We start from the raw sequence: 20,934 nt of genomic DNA on the forward strand, positions 1-20,934 counted from the left end.
GGGCACATTCTGTAGTAAGCTTGAAAAAAGTTTACTTGATGATACAATAGTATAACATTATATTTTAAGCATTACATTGTCTAAATGCATTAAATATCTTTCTTCTATACATTTAACAACTAATTATATTAACTAAATTGTAATTATTAATTTTTAATATCATTATATTTCCTTTAAGTTTTCACTTTCATGGGTTTTATCTTTTCTTTGATTAGAGATATGTTCCAATGTTAACATAAATATATGTTAATTGTCTTACTGGGACAGTTACATATAATACAACAGAAGTGCAAAATGAATCTCATTTTGTGTTGTATTAACCTCTTTTAAAATGAACTTATTTACTATCAGCTTTTCAGACTTATTATTGTTTTACAAGTGAGTATTTTTTTACTTTAGTTATCAGACACAAAGCTAAATTATTTTATATCCATTACGTAACATATCAGTAATATACATCATTTTGAAACATACCTTTTTTAATTCTAAGATTCATGTATCAGGATAATTAAAAATCTTAGCAGGTTCTAAAACGTTCTAAATCTAATCTAAAGTTTAAAACAACACACAACAGATTCCTTAAAAATGTATTTAACAAAAATGAAGTCAAAATATAGAAATTATGCAAAAAAAAAAAAAAAAAAAATAAGTACACCCCATGACTTGTAGCTTTAGAAGTAATATCTTGGAGTAATCTTCTTTTGTATGATTTTACCAGTCTCTTACACTGCTGGGAAGGAATTGTGGCCCACTTTTGTGGGTATTTCTTTATACATAGCTCTCTTACGGTAAGGGCGCAGCATTTTAGTCAGGTTGAGGTCTGAATTTTACCTGCGCCATAGCAACACCTTGATTTTTTTTTTTACTGGTGTGCTTGGGATCATTGTCCTGTTGCATGACCCAAATCAGTCAAACTTTTGCTGTTGCACAAATGGCCTCACATTTGATTCATCACTCAAGAATACTTTGGGATTCAGACGAGTTCACAATGAGTATAAGGTACCTAAGTCCTGTGGCTGAAAAACAAGCCCAAATTGTCACCCAACCACCAACAAGCTTGGGAGTTGGTATACATGTTTGTGTTGGTATGCTGTGTTTGTCCACACACCATTTTAGTATGTCCTGGTACACAAAACCTTAGAATAGATCTTAAAGCCAGGGGATTCCATCCTTCTTTTTCTGTTTAGGTACTTTATTTACACAGAATGCTAGGCATGATGGAATTTTTAGGAGGAGACATTTTGGTAAGGTCTGTAAGGAGAATAAAAATGAAATAACAAAGGAGAATAAAAAAAATGTTAGTGTTTTGTATTACTATAAGTAACATATTAAAGAATGTTCACTTAGCACATAGGATGTTCACTTAGCTTAGTGATAAAGGCAATAATTAACTGAAATCATCAAAACTATATGCTTTTTAAAATACCATTACACATTATGAAATATTCTAAATGTTCAGTTTATTTTATAACATTTTCTACATGCACATTATCTACAACTTTAGTAAATCATTTTTAGTACTTGGGTCATAATATTTAGTGGTCTGTTTAGATGCAGAAAACCATTTAAATATAAAAAGTGTTAGAATTTAAATTGATGCAAGAGTTTGCATGGGTTACATTTGGGTAAAAACATTGCTGGTAAATGGGTGAGAGATGTAATGATATAGGGATTTAATCATGGGAATAATTAGATTTGTCTGCCCACATATCAGCCAGAAACTATAATAGCCAGAACCTTGATTTCTCTAAATTTCAGACACACTTCCCTAATAACATTGCCATATTACAAGGTGATAATTCCCCATAAACACTGCTAAAAAATCTCATCTGTAACCAAAGTAACTACAATAGCTGTTGGTTGTTTTGTGATCAGGAAGAGTAGATAGCTAAATAATATCATAGGACATCTGTACTGAGAATACATTTTCACTTGATATAAACACAAATAATCATGTTTGGTGATGAAAGTTTTCCGACGATAATAATTGGAAGTGTGTACGTAGCTTAAGAGTGCCCTCTTGTCCTTAATGATCTCAAAGTGAATAATGGGGAAGAGAGTTCTCTATATGGACCATTTATATATTTATAAAGTCTTTCATAAATCAAAGTCTGTAACTAAACATTAAGATGGGAGGTTAAAGAGCAGCAGCATTTTTGGACATTTAAGCAAGGATAATACAGCATTATATCTCTCACTAGCAATCCAACATTGTTGAAGGAACTAAAATTTTATCCTGGATTTAAAGGTTATTGTGTAGTCCTGAATATAAGAAATACTGAATATTGAAATCTGAAGGGCCATTTATTCTTACTTGGGGTTCTTTCAATTATTTAGATTGATTTTGGGGTCTTGACACATTTAAATTACACTGTCATAAATAAACTGATATGAATGGCCCAGAGGCATAAAGAAATATATATATATTTATACAAAAGTGAAAAATAAACATGTTTTGGGTTATTTGTGATGGAAAAAGACAATCAGGCACATTTATTTATTGGAATCCTTATTGTACTTACTATACTTTATCAAATACAGAATTTTAAACTGCAAGCCAGAGTCACCTCTGTCACTGGGATTATTAATCTGTGCCAGTAACTATCTTCACACTTCACAAATACCATCTGACAACATGCAGTGTGATTGTGTGCAAGGAAAAACAGGTAATTACTGCTGAAGAAAGGGGTGTTGAAATTCATCTTTAATTGTTTGAGGTTCCTGACCATCTTGTCCTTCCTTATCAGTTTTAAACTAGCAAGACACAAGGCTTCTCCTATTCAGGGCAGAGGTTATCAGAGCGTAAATAGCCAGACTGTGGAGACATGATGGAGTGAGAGCAGATAGGTTATCATTTTTGGAAATGTTTTAGGTTTTCCACTGGCTGAATCTACCTTACCTGTGTATGCACAGGTAAAGTAGCAATTGTGAACTAATGAACACTGAAATAGGACACAAAACATAGGTAAACAGTTCTAATAGCAGAGCATGTGCTATGGAAGGTTATCTCAACATATAGATAAGCACAAGTGGTTTAAAGTGATCATATTCACAGCTAATAGATAAGATTAAAAGAAGTTGCTAAACTTTTTCGTTTTGTGGCAATTTTCAACCACTTTCCAGGCATTTCCAAAATACGATAGCAAGAATCCAAAATTGGGTCTAAAGGCAAAATAGTCTGTGTCACTGATGGAGAGATTCCACATTATATTTCCTGTGCCTGATTTATTAAAGCTTTCCAAGATCAGAGAAGATAGACTATCATGTGATCCCAGGTGATCCAACAAACCTGGAATATACTTCTTCACCAGAGGTGACAATAGATGATAATAGAGGTCAATTTTTACGTTTTTTTTACTATTTTTTTAAATTTAAAGGGGAAACCCCTCTCCTTCTGTAAATTGAACTGGGGTAAAATCAGAGCCCCTCCTGTGCATGCCCAATCTCAGGAATTCACAGAAAGGGCATTTCTTTTTCTGATCTTTGCTGAGTGGACTGTCAATACTTATGTTGTAAATCCACTGCATTATCTCTGATATTACTAAATATAATTTAAAGTGCTAGGTTATTGTGTGGCCCTAGTTTTCACTGGATCACAGATAACTAATAAAATAAAAGATTTAACCAAACCAATTATAGCAACATACATGCCAAAATATTGCACGACACATTGCAAACGTAGAATCAAAATAGTAAAATTATAACCTGTCATAATGTAAATAAGGTCTAACACCAAGAATAATATTTTATTGTATTGTTATAATTTATGCAATTCACCAGCTGTTCTGGATGCATAATTCAGCATAAGAGGAATAATTGGCATAGCTCCATTCACTATCCTTGATTGTAACAAAACACACCTTTTGAATTAGTAAATGGAATCATGCATTATGTCTTTGCTGTCCCTGTCATTGGGTAATTCAATTATTATTTTCCTTTATTTTGTTCGTCCGTACACAACAACCTGTTTAGCCAAATATACTGGATGGATCCAAACACTGGGTTAAAATGATCTAACCGATAGAGCGGACATTTTATTTATATAAATGTATAACTGTCTACCCCAAAAATGACAGGATGGCTAAGAAGATTGATTGTCCAGTGTTTGCAGCTTCTGCCTATCACGCCTTTAAAAAAATAAAGACTCAACCTCTCATCTTTGCAATATATCAGCAGGTTGACTTGATGTCACAGAGCATTCTAAAGGTTACTACCATGTCATTGAAACACTAGAAAATGTCTTAAAACTGGATAAGCATTTGTTAACACCAAGGTGCCAGAGATCAGGGTATACAAAAAGGTCAAGTGGTTGTATGTTAAGGTTAGCAGAATATATAACTAAAATCTAAAATATGCATTCACTGGTCCCCTAATTTCATTGGCAACCCAGCTTTACATTTCATGTTGCACATATATTTTGTGCACATTTGTTTTAGTTACAGTGAAATAGATAAGATTTTTTAGTTCTGGTCATCCTAGCTCCATATTGTAGATTTGTTACAGCTAGTTCACTGAAGATAGCAAATCAGTTTGAAAGAACTCTGCCACAAAAACTTCTCCGGCTATTGGCCATATGTCTGAACAGCTGACATAGTTCTTACATTTCATCATTACAGTTACAACACTTTGGCCAGAATTTTACTTGACTGCACAATACACGAACAAGTTCTGTTCTATGCAGAGGGGAGGAGGGGAACAACGGAGCAGCACCCCGCTATGTGCTCTTCCCCTTCCCTTGCATTAGGATCGTTCGTCGTCCATCGTCCGTGGATCCATCAGGACGGTAGTTCGGACGATGGACGAAGATAGCTGTACACATGCCAGATTCTCCTCTGACATCGGCCCTGAGCCAATTATCGGGCTAGAACTATTGGACGTGTGTACGTAGCTTAAGTGTCACTGTGAAAGACCTGGGACATCTCTCGGCACTCTGAAAATGAGGATGTCCAAATATTGGCCAAAACTGTCACTGACAAGGTTTTTGTTGCTGCCAATGTCACTATTGGTGAGCCTTATCTTGAAAAGTCAATTCACTCCACTAGGTGAAAAATTTTAGTAAAATTGGAAAAGCTTAAAACTGTCATTTTTATTTACAAAAAATCATGTTAAAAACAAGGTTAATCAGAAAAGACAATGGCTTTGCAGACTGTTGTAAATTTTCTTCTTGTAATTCAAAACAAAATAATGAACACTTGGACTGTCAGTGAGAAACACAATTAACAGACTAATTATGTTGGAAGTAAAGGCTCATTTTAGAGGCAATATAATAGTAATTGAACCATGGGTTCTAAAACTTTGTAAATTTGAAAAAGTAAATCTTTTGGCAGCTGGGTCTACTGGACTACACTCTCTCTAACTCAAGGCCTTCATACTTTAAATCCTTCAGCATGGGATGGCTCCCAAGGTCTGACTTTTTAATCACCTATACCTTGCAATATTTTGGGAAAATTGGCACAAACTTTTTTCACACCATCATATATCACAGTTTTGATAAGTTTATTATGAGACAAGCTTAGGTGTCTGCTTTTAAGTCTTTTATTTCACATTCTTATTTTCACTTGTTCCACTAATGATATGCTACTGGTAAAATGAGTGATAAGTCGAACACACCAAAATAGTATAATGCAATAATGCTACCAAAACATGTGTACATCTAGAAGACACTGTAATTGCTATAAAGCGTTTCAGAAAATTATTCACATCTGATATGAAAATTGATTTAAACCATCTGCCTATACACACACACACACACATATATATATATATAATATAGCAGCCATTGTCAGCCAAGGTTCCCCCAGAAGTTGACAGCCAACTGTGGATATCTGTCTATAACAGGGGTGTCAAACTCTGGCCCGCGGGCCAAATCTGGTCATCAAGGTCCTTTTTTTTGGCCCCCCAAAGAATTCCAAAAATGAACTACATCTGGCCCGTCCACCCGCGGTACCACCTCACAACATCATTTTCAATACATGCAATACATAGACATTATCCTTGTACACCCATCAAGTGACACGAAGCCTAGGCAATGATCACATGGTGCCTTGTGGGGGGCATTGTGTTTGTTTCAATCCATTAGAGACTGCACAGTGTAATATTTAGTGTCAGACAAACTTGTGATGTGAGAGGATGAACAATACACAGGCTGCATAGATAGATGGAAAATAATCTTTTCAACCCTAAAGTGTGTGTAGAGGTGTTTGTTTTTGTTAGTTATGGATGAAGTAGAAAACTTCTTCAATTTCTTAATAAATTTCAAGTTTGGCCTCCGACTTGGTCTAAGTTTTTAATTTCGCTCCTTTGTGTATTTGAGTTTGACACCCCTGGTCTATAAGGATTGTATTTGGACCACCATGGTAAGAACGACAGTCTTCATTCTAACCATCAATGTCAGGGGCATCATTCCAAATAATGTATTATTGAGGTGGTTCCCTGAAATCTAAACCTTATTTAAGGAATTAATCAAGGCTGTATTATAGCATGTACATACACAAGAAAAAATGAGAGAGGTTTAAATTCAGGTTAAACATATATTGATTATTACAAGGTAATTAAATGCAGAGATCAATGAATGACCTACTGACCTTAATGTATTCACCTGCAGGCCAATCCCATTCCCTTTTCTGCTAGCACATTTTAATAATATAAAGGGAACTAAAGGTAAAGTATAGCATTTACTCTAAATACAAATGACTCTGTAAGAAGGTTAACCCACACTACCTTTATTTATTAACAATTTTGTTTATGTTGTGCTTACCTAATTATTGATAAATTTAATGTTATGGTAGTTTATTAGTGATGATGCAGTGGTGTAGAGTGGCAGCAGAGATTTGCAGGTTTCATTGTTCACCAGCCAAGGACCAGAAGCCCAGTGTGTCCGGTAACAAGGCAGTATTCAGCCTGGTCTGTTATGATAATGATTGGAGTAGTGTTTCTCAAGCAGGGCTATGTGGAAGCCTAAAGCTTTGTACACACGTCCAATGTTTCTCCCCAATAATCGGCTTAGGGCCGATATCGGACGAGAATCTGGCGTGTGTACAGCGCCCAACGTCCATCTTCTGAACGATCGTCCTGGTGGATCCACGGACTATGAACGACAAATGATCCTATAGCAAGGGAAGGGGAAGAGCGCACAGCAGGGTGCTGCTCTGTCGTTCTCCCCTCTCCATAGAGCAGAATGGTGCTGTATGTACAGCACTCGTTCATGCATCGTGCAGTCCTTAGTTGTTGGAGAGGATCGTGAAAGAAAAAAAATTGCACGTGTGTATGCAGCTTAAGGTTCCTCCAGAGGTTTCTAGGGGTTCCTTGAGCAACATATGCCACTCCCGTCAGTTTAACTGAAATCAATGATCTTTTTGGATATCTGTATGGTTGATATTCCTCCCACTGACCAGTACACTAATGTACTGTGAGCTGTAAATATATCAGCTAGAGCAGCGATTCCCTGAAACTCTTCTCAATTAGAGAAAGAGGCATAGATAGCAGTGATCTCTGTCTGTTGACAGCAGTATAGAGACTCCTTTAAGAAGTGACGTCTGTGAAGATTGCGACAAAATAATGCTAAGTAATAGAAAATTTGCATTGGATGTTAGCCCACTAGCATTACGATTCTTCAGTTTATACCAGTTTTTTTGCCAGTAAATTGATCCTGTTCCTTGTAAAGTTTACATAGTGGCTTTAATAATTATACAGAACATTTGGTTACCTTGAGGATGATCAGGAGCTATAGATGGTATTGTTTTTTGTTTTTGTTTTACTGAAAAAGAAATTGAAAAAAAAACGCCTCTTCCCCCCCCCGTAACTTAACATGATGTTTTATTCTTGAACACAACAATGTTGCAACCTTGGGAGCTGATTGGTGATTTGCCATATTGAAAGCAGCTCTAAGGGACCTCCTGATATCTTATTAATAAAGCTTGCAAGCAAACTTTATTTCATATACAGGTGTACAATTGTGTTGCAAAAATTCATATAGATGAATGATTCGCATATGTGATTTTCTGTTGAGTTAATGTTACATTTTAATGTAACATTAACATCAATGTAACAATGAATTGGCATTGTGTGAATAAAAATAATTGTTTTGTGCCAAATGTAGATACACATATAATCAAAGAGGTTGACATGTCTAGCCATATAGTAAATGTTTGTCCATATGATCTACTTATTGTTGCTTTTCACATATCATCTTTGTTTATATTTGATTATTTTTGTGCTCTATGTGATGAAAGAGACATTTCGGTGAGATATTAAAGCATCCCAAGCTACTAGATGACAAATATTTTTTTACTGTATTAATTTAAATAAAGTTGTCAGATTGTCCATTATTCACATCATTGGTTGACCCTAAAGAAGTTTGTAATCTAACATCCTTATCGTAGTGATACACACACGTTATGTTGTTAGTTTGGATGGAAGCCAATTATTTTACCACTACGGTTTTGGATTATGAGAGTAAATCAGAAGGACAGATTAACCAGTCACACATTATGCTATCCACAAGATTAACTATAGACTTTTTACATTTATCTGAATTTTAAGAAGACTAAACAAAGTACCTTTTAAAGTTTGCATCAGGGTGCACATAAAAGTTACATAAAATATCCTATTGTATTAATAGAGACAGAAAGTTTTAATATAGTATGTTGTGATCTTTTCTTTTTTGTTTCTCTTTTACTTGCTAATTTCTTATTATATATACTGTATATCCTTTCTATCTCTGACATTGTACTATTCTCTTTACCAGTGCCTGGCCTTCTCTGTGACTCTTGTGTGCAGCCTGTCTCCAGCTGGAATGCCAGTCCTAAGGCAGTCACTCTGCTCACACTATAGCCCTGTCAGGAGCAATTATTGATGGGCTGCCCATGTATTGTATATTCAGAGCTATTGAGAACAGGCCTAGAGAGCAGTATTTTCTTTTCCTTTGCCTGAATAGGAGAAAGATGCACATATTTAAAAACAGAAGGAAGAATAGATTGGGGGAGTTACGACTGAGGTGGGATTTGCAATATATTTGGTAATATTCCCAGAGGTTCCATCAGACAAAACACGGTAGTAAAGATAAAAAAGCTCTTCGAGTTATAGGAAAATCAAATCACAAGTATATACAAACAGATGTCTAATCTGAAAGGGGCAGATGCACAGTGTCCAGTGCAATTACACACTCTAAAGGGGAGGCAGTTTGTATTTTTTTACTCAAGAAACTTAAGATATTTATCTAACCTGGAAAAAGGGATAACAGATAAATAACGGGTATATATCACTGTAAACATAGGTAATATTACATGCAAAAATGACTATTTAGGGTAATACTCAATAAATTTGTTTTTTTTTTGTTCTGGAGTTTTTACTTCATAGGCCACAACTCTGCATCCTTGCATGCTTTACAAGTCTGTATTAATGGAATCCCCATGCACTTACTATACAAGTGTTTCAGTATGCTAAATATACATTAATGTTAATTTCTAGCATCCCCCCTATGGAATCATAAACAGATTTGCACTTTTGATAGCAGACCTTCCATAACACTGTGCACACTTATTTTTTTGCATGGGGAAGAGTGTGTGAACAATGGATATCCAATTATTCCAGGCTGGGCTGTACAGGAGGCAAGTGAATTTGTGATGTCAAAAGCTGACCATGGGAATACATTGGTAAGCTGATCTACTTTGAGATTTGTGATTTCTTACTTTTAAAGGGTAGCTGAAAAGTTAAACAAAGTACAGTTATCTTAGTTGTCCTCTACCCTGACCTAAGCCAACCTACGTTCTATAGATGAATATTTATGGACATACGGCAGTCACAGTCCTTATGTTTGTTTACCTAAATTGACCTGGTTGTATCTTTGCAAAAGAGCCCGATAGGTTTTATTATTATTATTATTACACAGTATTTATATAGCGCCATCATATTACGCAGAGCAGTACAAAGTCCATAGTCATGTCACTAACTGTCCCTTAAAGGAGCTCACAATCTAATGTGCCTACTATAGTCATATGTCATTGTAGTCTAAGGTCAATTTAGGGGGAAGCCAATTAACCTCACTGCATGTTTTTGGGATATGGGAGGAAACTGGAGTACCCAGAGGAAACCCACGCAGACACGAGGAGAACCTGCAAACTCCTGTGCCCTGGCCGAGACTCAAACCTGGGACCCATCACTGCGAAGACCAGAGTGCTAACCACTATACCTTTAAAGTCCTGCTTATACTAGTTAAGGTACAGTATATACCTCCCCTATCCTACCCAATCATTGTTTTAAATGTATTTATAAAGTACAGGTGATCTTTTAACCGCAGTATGGCATGCCCCCATAATATAGCTGGCTGTCCTCTGCTTTACAGTCTGCAGCATCCCCGGTTTCTGGAGCTGGTAGAAGGATTTGCTCCTATCCCTCCACCAGCCTCAAAGACAATTCATTTTCACAGGAGTGACCTGGACAATACAGTTAGTAATAATAGCAGCCATTATTCATAATTACGTTATATTCTGGTCAGTACAAAAAAAAAACATTCCGTCAGTGCTAAAGGCACCTGAACACTGAATTGGTGTTACACAAAATGTGTAATGCACAAAACTGCAATATATTTTAAAATGAGAGGAAGAACTGAGAAACCTATGAGACATTACAAAAATGGCATATGGGCACAAACCAATAACAGCTCCAATTATTAAATGTATCATAGGGAAAGGCAATAAAATGCTGTATCCTTTGTGCCTAATTTCAGAGTTGGCAATTCCTAGCTGCCATACCTACCAAACTACTTCTATAGGTAGAACAACCCTGTTATAATGCTACACTCCTGGTGGACTTGCTCTTAAATTCAGCGCCTGTGAAAAATAATCCACCAACTTTCAACTTTTTCCATCTTTGAAAGTACCCATGGGAAGCTCAACTGACTAAAAAACCACACCATGACCTATGAAATGTTACTTACATCTTAAAAGTAGCATATCATAAAATATTGAGACCTAAATTCTGACTTGGATTGGAAAGTCAAAAAAAGGACACTATTTTAAAGATATGCAAAATAATTGGCTAATCGAAGGCCTTAATAAATGATTCTCTTTTGGATATAGAAGACCTAAACCTTACCCAGGCCAATTGCCGACCAAATGGGGTAGACTCCCCTATTGCAACTCTTTACTCCCAATTTCCGTTTTGCTTTTCCCTGTTTCTCTATCTTTTCCTACTTCCCCAGCATATCTAGCCTTTGATCTGGCTGTTTTATGCTATTTCTTCTACACTTACTATACAGTGTTCTGCAGACATTTCTACAACCATGTGAATACATGTCCTTTAGGGACTTCTCAAGTATTATTATTTTATATTTATCTATATAATGATCTTTAGTGCACAGTACACTTGTATGTGTATGCATTATTACAACACATTTTTTGTACAATTAATACTAGGCCTGGATGGATAAGGGTTTAGCTGCTAGATCTAGGCAGTTTTGGTAGAATTGGGCAGCATCCATCATATTTATGGGCACCAATCTGGACTGCTATCTGAGTAGTATTTATTGCCACAATGATAAATTGAAGCTGGCAGTGTCTAGCCATACTTACTGGTAATATAGCCTTGTGTGTATTCCTTTTCTATTATTGTATTTTTGCTTTACTCATATAGATGCCTTGTCTAGCAAGCATATTCCAAACAGATACTCAGTTGTCATAAATGTCCTTTCCATTAAAGCAGAACTAAACTCTAAATATAAAAAATTGGGACGAGACAGGTCTTTTGTTGCAGAAGGGACAGACAATGTCCTTCTGCAATAAAATTACATTACCTGCCTAATAGCAATTGTTTAATTACACTCACCTGTCTTTGGCCATATTTGATCGGCCAGGTCGAGATAATGTAACTCCCACGCATGTGACCATTTACCTGGCACATCCTGACATGTATCTTTTTTAGGAGATGATAGCGATCAGGCAGGTAAGTATGTCTTTCCCCTCACCTATCCGTTTTGGATATAAAGACCTGCCTGACCTCTAATTTTGAACTAGGAAATGTAGTTATTATTATTATTATTATTAATAAACAGGATTTATATAGTGCCAACATATTACGCAGCGCTGTACATTAAATAGGGGTTGCAAATGACAGACTAATACAGACAGTGATACAGGAGGAGAGGACCCTGCCCCGAAGAGCTTACAATCTAGTAGTTCCACTTTAATGGCTTGCTAATTAGTACTATTGGTAAACACTGTTATGGTATGCTTCTCTATTAGCTGCCACATTTCAGAAGTACTTTTCTTTAAAAATCCAGTATTTGCCAAAGACAAGCTGCAAAACTCAAAAATCAGTGTGATATTAAAAAAAGCAGCAAACATCCTGGTCTGAGCTCAAGTTGTTAGTCGGTTCCAGAGAGTTTAGCAAGTGAATTAGTTGGTAGAGGTCACAGACATACATAGGTTACTAGACCAACACCTCTGTAATTGTCAATCCCCTGTGTATCCTTCAGTGCTTGGTTATTTCTTCTGCTGATCTACATATCACTGTTTTGTGCTTTAGTGATGTGTGAGATAGCACGAAGAACCACTTTTCATATGGAAACAAAGAGGTTTTGCTTCACATTCAATCTGGAACAAGTTTATAATAGAAAATGAGGAATACATTTTTGTTTTAATTTTATTAACAATATTAACAATTTTCTTTCAATTTCTTTCAATTTTCTGAAAATCCAACCATTCAAGTCTATGCCTTGGAGTAGCAAGGAAAAGTACAGCTGAGGGGGAGGGCTGGAAATGCCAGACGCAGCCAATGCGGAGCTAAATCTTATGAGTGGCCCGCCACTGAAACTATATAGCGGCGCTACTAAAATTCCCAGAATTATTTGCGCCTATAAAACAGTCCAATGTGGGGCCACACATAGGCCACTGGTCTATAGACGCGAGTGATGCCGGGTATTGTAGTAGCAGCGCTATTTCAATGCAGCGCTAGGCCAGCTACAGTTTATATTTAGGATTCCTTTGGGGGCCACAAAAATGGACTTGGGGGCCAGAGTTTGACGCCCCTGATCTATAGTAAGGGAACTTTTTAAATGTTCATTTTTGAAAACTTTTTTTTTTACCTACCTTGCGTTTTACCTAATGAACACTAATCTTTTTATTGTTATTGTATCTCATGTGTAACAAGTTATATCTAACAGAAACTAGCAATAAATTGATATGTCATATGTGACCAGAAATTGCATGTTAGGAGATACTACTAAATTGTAAGGAGTGTAGACTCAGCTTTGGTACAGACTTCTAAAGACCCTTGATGATCTTTATATGACCTTGGAGATATCTAGATCTAAGGCAGCACCCCTGCTATCTGTTTGATATTTCTCTTTAGGAAATCTTTTCTTTGGCTTTGTAAACTCTTGTAATCTGACTGGATTACACCTCTAGATCTCCTAGCATTTCCTGGAGGTATGCGAATATACATGAAAGCAGCTCATCCTTTCACATGCAAATGTGGCAACCTTAAACCCCAGATTCACCATGGGTTACTATGTCATGATATTGTTAACAAGGGTTTAGACTCTTATCTGTTCTTGTTGAACTGATAAACGTTCTTCACTTTCTACACACAACATACCATCGAAAAATGATGTTTAATAATTCATGTAAGTGAAAATAGTGATATGAATGGATATTGAAATAATATCTACCCACTTTTCATTGTGAATATATGAAAAGCAAATTTGATTTGATAAACAAAAATCAGTTCCTGTATATTTTGTACATTCCATGTAGACACATTTGTTAGTATATATATATATATATATATATATATATATATTCTTTTTCACCTTTTGATGTGTTTATGGCAAGAGGATACTGCAAAAACTAAAACAAATTCAGACAATATATAAAACATGTTACACATATAATGTATGTAAAATAAGCAATAAAAACGAATTATAAGAATATTATTGGAATGAATGGCTACAATTGTAAAATAAATGATGCTACCTGAATTTGGAAAGATTTTTATGGTTTAAATAGGACAGAAATAAATAATCATGCTATTTTTTATTTCTTTAAAAAAATCTATGGGATTGTGACTAGACTAATATAAATAATTATAGCATGGGTAAATATTTATAAGAATTAATTTCTTGGTTGCTTACTATACAGATACAATGGATGTATTTCCTTTGTATGTACAGCTACAATAATTTACTGCTACTCTGTTTCAGTGCAACTTTGTCTAATGCCAAACACGTATATTTAATTTAAGGCTTATATGTCCATTAAATTACTAAATATCTAATAACTTATAGTGCATAGTAATACATTACATTTTGTCAGTCTGTAATCAATTTCAGAACCTCTATATTTGTCAGTAATTAAAAGCGATAAGTATTCTCTGTACAAATTCAAAATCAGTATATTATGCACAGTTGCACAGTTCAGTTGGATTTTATTTAATTGGAAACACTCCAAAATTAAAAAAAGGAAAGCACCACTTTTTTAAAATAAAAGGTTTAGGCCATATTTGATCAAACTAAATATTTATATTACCTAGGCATTATCATTGTCCATTATACTAGTAGGCTGCAATATTAGTGCTGTAACTCATTAGTACGGGAGATACCTGAGCCCTCAAGTTTTTTTTTATTTCCAGCAATTGTGGAACTGTAGAATTGCCATGTCAGCGGTGTCATGGCATACCCCATCTTATACCCCTACAGCTGAGTGTGATTCCCTTACAGTGCTGTTGTGTCTATATGCATTATAATTGGGGATTTGGAAAGCCAGGGCCAGCAAAAGGTAATCACAGTTTGTAGGAAAAGATAATGCTTATGTTGAAGAATTTTAGGACCCATGGAGAACATCAGCTCGGGTGTGCACGTAACTCCCATTGATGAGGATTAACTTTTTTTTATCTCTGTTGGCACTTTTAGTTTAAATCTTTTTACGTTTTTGATATTTGATAAGTTTGATAAGTTTTGATAAGGTTTGATAAATTATATTGTTTTTCTGTTTGTAGAAATGGAAACCCAAACTCGGAGTTTAAAGAATTTTATTATACATAATAACTGTATCTATGGGAAAACTGTATTGTGCCCAATTTCAAGAAACACACTGATCAAGAAAGATAAAACTAAGATGAAATTCAAAGACAAAAATAAATGCAAACCAATATTATTGCAAACAAAGTTATTAAGAATTTGGAAAATGGATAGTAAACACATTGATGTAAATCAGTTCTTACAATAAACCAAGATCAAAGCATCTTAACCATGTGACACATGGGCAGACATGTTATGAAGACTGTACTCGGAGCTTTGATATTTAAATTAGTGTGACATCAGGGGGTCAGGCTATACTAAGAAAGGGCTATACAGGAGAGGAAAGCGGAAAACTGAAGTCCTACCTGACAGCAAGGATTAGCTGCCTCAGGTATAGGCAGCTGGGGTGAGAGGCTGTCACAGGTGGCAGATACTATGAAGGACGGTGGTGATCAATCAAGTTTTCCACAAGTTATATTACCCTAACTTAACCAGCCTTGAGCTACTATATGTCACACTGAAGGATAGAAAAATCCACAAATATTTAAAATGAAGTGTAAAAACTAAATTGGATAGCCTTGTTCAAGGATATACAAAGCAAAAACGTGACAACCTAGAAATAAAAAAATAGTAATGTACATAATTACAGGTTTAAGCACAATTTCAAATTCTGTATTTTCTTCAAAATTGTAAGTTTCAGAATGTAAAAAAATGTTGCATAGAAAGTCTATTGCTGTCTAACTGTCTATTACAGCATGTACCCTATTTATGTTATTTGTACAAAAACCAAAAAATTTGTAAAAAAACAAAAAAATTATCTTTATGTTGCTTAAATGAATACCTGTATTTTATCTATTTTTTTAAAAAATGTTGAGCTACAGAAAAAATATGTCAAGTTAAAAACTTTCTATTATCATAAAAAAATCCAGCTATTTTATCTCCTTAAACAACATGACCATCTTTCTTTCCCTAATTAACTTCCCATTCTTTCCCCTTACTCTTTACATAGACATTTTTCTCCAACTTCCTCTGTTGTCTTTACTTCTTTTCTATACACTTCTAAACATACCTGCCCCATGTGTACAGTATTTTTATTATTAATTACATATCCACAGTATTTTTCCCCAAGGATGATGAACTACGCTTATAGGACCTTGTTAAACAAAGACCCAACTAAAAGATTTTTCATATTGTACCTAACACTATCGAATGGTTTACTACGAATGACTGTAATGGGAAGTAATGGGGGCTTCTATTGTGACCTTCCACCTTTTGAAGCTGTAGTTATCCCTAAAGTGTAATGTCCATCTGGCACTTTGTGGCATCTGCTGTTGCTTCGCAGATCAGGGTAAGGGTCTGTGACTTTATCTCCCCAGAATTTGAACAGTATTGTGAACTAAGAGTCTAAATGTATATGTTGAATGTGAAAATACATGTTGTGAAAGTGTACCATGTGTGGGAATGTTTACTAATTTGTGCTAGCGTGAAGGTTTATTGTTGTGTTCTGTATGTCTGTCAGTTATGCAGACATTGTACTAAATGCAACTTGCCTTTGTTACATTAGGCTTTCCCCCTTTACAAATCGCTGTATTTAAGCTGTAAAAAGTACCCATGAAAATGGGTATTGGATAATGGAGAATTGGGTTTTTAAATTTAGGAAGTTGCCAACATCCCCCAAAAAAATTAATGTACAGAAAAAAAAGTACTTTCTCATTTAGGCAGTTTATGCACTACATTCACTTTTGTTAAGAAACATTCAACATTTTATTTAATTCCAATTTAAAAAAGCTATTTCACACCCATGTTTGTTTAATCACAATCACATTTACATATTTGAGTATATATGATAGTCCCTTTCATTTTCCTCTTTCACTCAACACGTTTCACAAAACTTATTCTGCTTCTTCAGGAGTGGTGTAGGAATGGGAATACTCTTCTGCAGAACTCAATTATCATAACACAATTATGTAAGTGGTACAATGCATTGTACAGTATTATTTAAAAAAAAGAACTACATAAGACATAAGAAATACAAAAAAATATTTATGCACACATATACATACTTGTCCAAGAAAGTCCTTTTTTTTCTACCTATGAAATATTTTAGTCTTACCCCTGGCTGTGTCAATGGAAAGGGACATCACATGTTCTTCCTATAAAATCATTGGAACACTGTATTCCAGATCTTATATGAAAGGGGATCCAACGCAGTGCAAGATTGTATCATAATATTTTGAAACTTAGGCATTTCCAGGTTTTTGCCAGAGGGATAACATCACCCTTTCCAATGCATTGTGGAGCAAATCCAGAATAGTTGTTACGCAGGAATACATAAAGTTGTATTAATAAATGTAATAATGTAATAAGTCTTGAATTGTAAGCTCTTCAGGGCAGGGTCCTCTTCCCCTCCTGTCACTGTCTGTATCTGTCTGTCACTTCAACCCCTATTTATAGTACAGCACTGCGTAATATGTTGGCGCTATATAAACCCTAGGTTTCCTATAGATGTTGCTAGGGGTTAAACTAATCAATTTGTGAAAATTAGGTCAGTTTAACACTGATCTTTGGCAGCTAAAAAAAAACAATTCAGCAAAGAACAACATATACAAACAAAGCCACTGTAATCCAATTACATGCCTTGAAATAAATAGTATCTTCTTACATTACAAGGACTGAAGTGGCTGAATGGCCACTTAAAGTATGTGATTGGCATAAGAGAAAAATAATAGAGAGTATGACAACAAAATATCACTTGCTTACAATAATGATTTTTTCATTAAAACCCTTTCCAAGAAAAATGATGTTGTTGGTGACATATGCCATCAGTTTGCATATGTCAACATACCAACTGAAAATAAAAAATATATTTACTGTGTCATCTATGTTTATACAGTACAATCTGCAGACAAGTTATAAAAACTGTCCATACTTCCCCTCCCTAGCTGCTAACTAGTGAGGAAGCAATGTCCATTCTTCCAGACCATGGTATTGCACTGATATTGGGAAACATTACAGGCAAGGGAGAAAAGTGAAGGACAATAATACTACTGTACAGTAATTACCACTTCATATGTATCAAAAATAAGGAATATTGTCCCAATTGCATATACATCTGGTAGGACAGGAGCTTACACCATGAGAATAATGAAGGTTTGTAGTGCAATGTCTGCCTGATTGATTATCTAATCAGTAATTTAAGTTGTTAACATCTAAAATGTATCTTTATAATAACTTCATATATTCCCCTGAACACTACAGGTAAGGATTCCAGTATGCATTTCCTCATCCTGCAAGCTAAGTTCCATTGCATTTTATAATGTTGTGACCCTAGCATATTTAGGACTCTAAAACTGGTTTAGGGTGGCTTTTATGTCTATGGCTTTTATGTCTATGGCATTTATATTAATATTAGGATAATTTGTTCCATTTTCTAGGAGAATTAATTATTCTAAAATAATGACATGTACCTTTAGGCCTGTAAACTTTGTACCTGTTAACAGTGTGTTTGTTGAAACAAGATGTCAATATTCAGTGAATCCGAAAATTGATGCAGATATAAATGATTCCAGTATCACTGTCTGTATTCGTCTGTCATTTGCAACCCCTATTTAATGTACAGCGCTGCGTAATATGTTAGCGCTATAAAAAAAATATTTATTGCAAGTGACCAAATGATGGACGCTTAGATATTAAAGGCACATGAACAGATAGAAGTGGTCCCCCCAGCAAAACTTTGGATAGAATCTCCTGCACCCTTCCACACACAAAAAAGAGGAGACTCCCCAGGTTATCCTGCAACTTCAAGAGTCATAGGGGTGATAGTACACCCCTGCATCAATATCTGGAAAATTGAGCTGTGGGGGGCACTAAGATTTGTGTTCTGACACCACATAGGTAGAGTTCTTGTCTAATTTCTACCAGATTAATTTCCAGTACTAAAGGTCCTTAATTGCCCTGTTTCTAATGTGAGCTATGCATTTCAACTAGTCCAAGTAGCATTGGCTGGAAATTACAGAATGACCCGTGTCCCTCTGTCCCATGCTCTCTATAAGTCAATGTTTTGGAGCTTGCGGACCACTAAATGTACAGACTCTGGACCCCGCATGCGCGTAGGATCGTGTGTTACTCAAAGGGGAAGAAACTTCCCCCAGAGTGACGGCATGATGCCAGAACCCCCCCACTCACCCATCGCAGGTCTGAGCCATCCAGAGACACAACCCACCCACGGGAGACATGGTCCACGGCTCTGGCCGGTGTGCCCCACCCCCCAAGCGGGGTCCTTCTCCTGACCCTACTGGGCCGGGGGGTTGGGGACTTCTGCTATAAGTAACAATATCCTACTACATGGACATGCCAGTTTAAAAACTGCAAACATAAACTAGTTTAAAAAACTAGGTTTATCTTATCTGCACAATTTATATTTGTCATCTATTTAAGCAATTTGTACAATTATTATTTTACAAACTTAGAGCTAGCAAAAAATGAGTATACCACACCATCTATCAATTCAAGGCTCCATGAGCGAGATGAATTGCTGTCCCCGTGGTAAAGAAAGATGTCACTGGGTTTCCATAGCAACTCTTGCTGTAGATTCATTTATGCATTTCAATATGTAGAAATGATACTGATGGCTGCACTTTTAATGATTGGGAGATGTGGAGCCAACTGTAATGGTTCCTAGACATTGTGCTGTAACAAGACTCTGTCAATAATGCCTGGTTTTAGTGGTTCATGGAAGGTGTACATCCTTCCAATCCATTTTACACAGTAACTACAACAGTTTTAGGGCCATCTGATGAAAGTACTTATTTTGTAATAATTAACCATAGCAAGCAGATTAATTCTATATAATCTTATCGCAGGTTAGAAATTTTCAGGAAAACAGAACGGTCTGGCATTGTACAAAGTATAGCATGGTAAAAAAGATGCGAGCACCAACATTAGAAAGGTTAATGCAATGTACAGTAAAAAGCTTTGACTATAATTACCTGGTTCTTTGTGTAACAGATAATCACAGAGTCACTCCTGCATATAAAACAATTATGTCAATGCAAATTGCTCAATGATAGCAGGGCATTTTCACCATAAGGGAGTTTTTCCCTTTTCTTAAGCAAGTTTTTTAATAAAATTACCCCCTATCTGATAGGAGATCATTAAATGTATGGGAAAGATGAATGCTATTTCAGTGGTGACACTAAGCATTAGTTACTTTGTGATAAAATGATTCAAATAAAGCATGCACATACAATATGAGATAACAGCTTTTAGGTAAAGGAAAAATGGAGAAGAGTTTAAACTTCTTTTTTTATTGATTAGGAATCCTTTTTATTGGTCTTCTTGATGATTGCCATAGTTATGCATATATGTAATGTATATAAGTAAATGGTAGGCCAAAATGTTTGAGTTTTCACTGATAAAGAAGTTGAAAGAAAATCCTCCAATGGGTAAACCTGTATTGGTGGTCACTATCTACGAGGATATCCTCTTACTTTGGAGACATCTTTTTGTTTTTTTATAAGGGATATCTCCCTGAAAGGTTACAGTGAGGAATTGAAAAATCTGACACTGACACCTAACCCTTCCCTACTTTATCCAAATTATAGTATATTAAATTTATACCGTATATATATATATATATATATATATATATATATATGATTAGATTGTGGACTTTGTACAGCCCTGCGTAATATGTTGGCGCTATATAAATACTGTAAATACTTATAATACTCTATAAATACTTATAACATTAATAATAATATCAATTAAAAAATGGCTTAACATACACTTCAATTTCAGTACAATAAACAGCCTGAAAACTGACATATAGCAACAACAAAAACAAAAAACTTTGGAAGATATCCAATAGGGGTTAAGTTACCAAGTGTTATGTACCCTATCGTTTAAAATAGGTATTACAC

The 20,934-nt window shown here is 35.3% G+C and overlaps 1 long non-coding RNA gene across 1 annotated transcript in view; it reads right to left on the bottom strand.

Moving 5' to 3' along the window:
* Positions 1 to 861: 861 nt before the first annotated feature.
* Positions 862 to 20,934, bottom strand: part of LOC140332493 (uncharacterized) — a 28,079-nt gene continuing 8,006 nt past the window's right edge. Inside the window, exon 3 of the long non-coding RNA XR_011921142.1 lies at positions 862 to 1,251. This is a non-coding gene — a long non-coding RNA (uncharacterized lncRNA). The remainder of the gene's footprint in view (positions 1,252 to 20,934) is intronic.

The sequence above is a fragment of the Pyxicephalus adspersus genome, chromosome 6 (assembly GCF_032062135.1).
Source record: "Pyxicephalus adspersus chromosome 6, UCB_Pads_2.0, whole genome shotgun sequence".
Classification (NCBI taxonomy): Eukaryota; Metazoa; Chordata; class Amphibia; order Anura; family Pyxicephalidae; genus Pyxicephalus; species Pyxicephalus adspersus.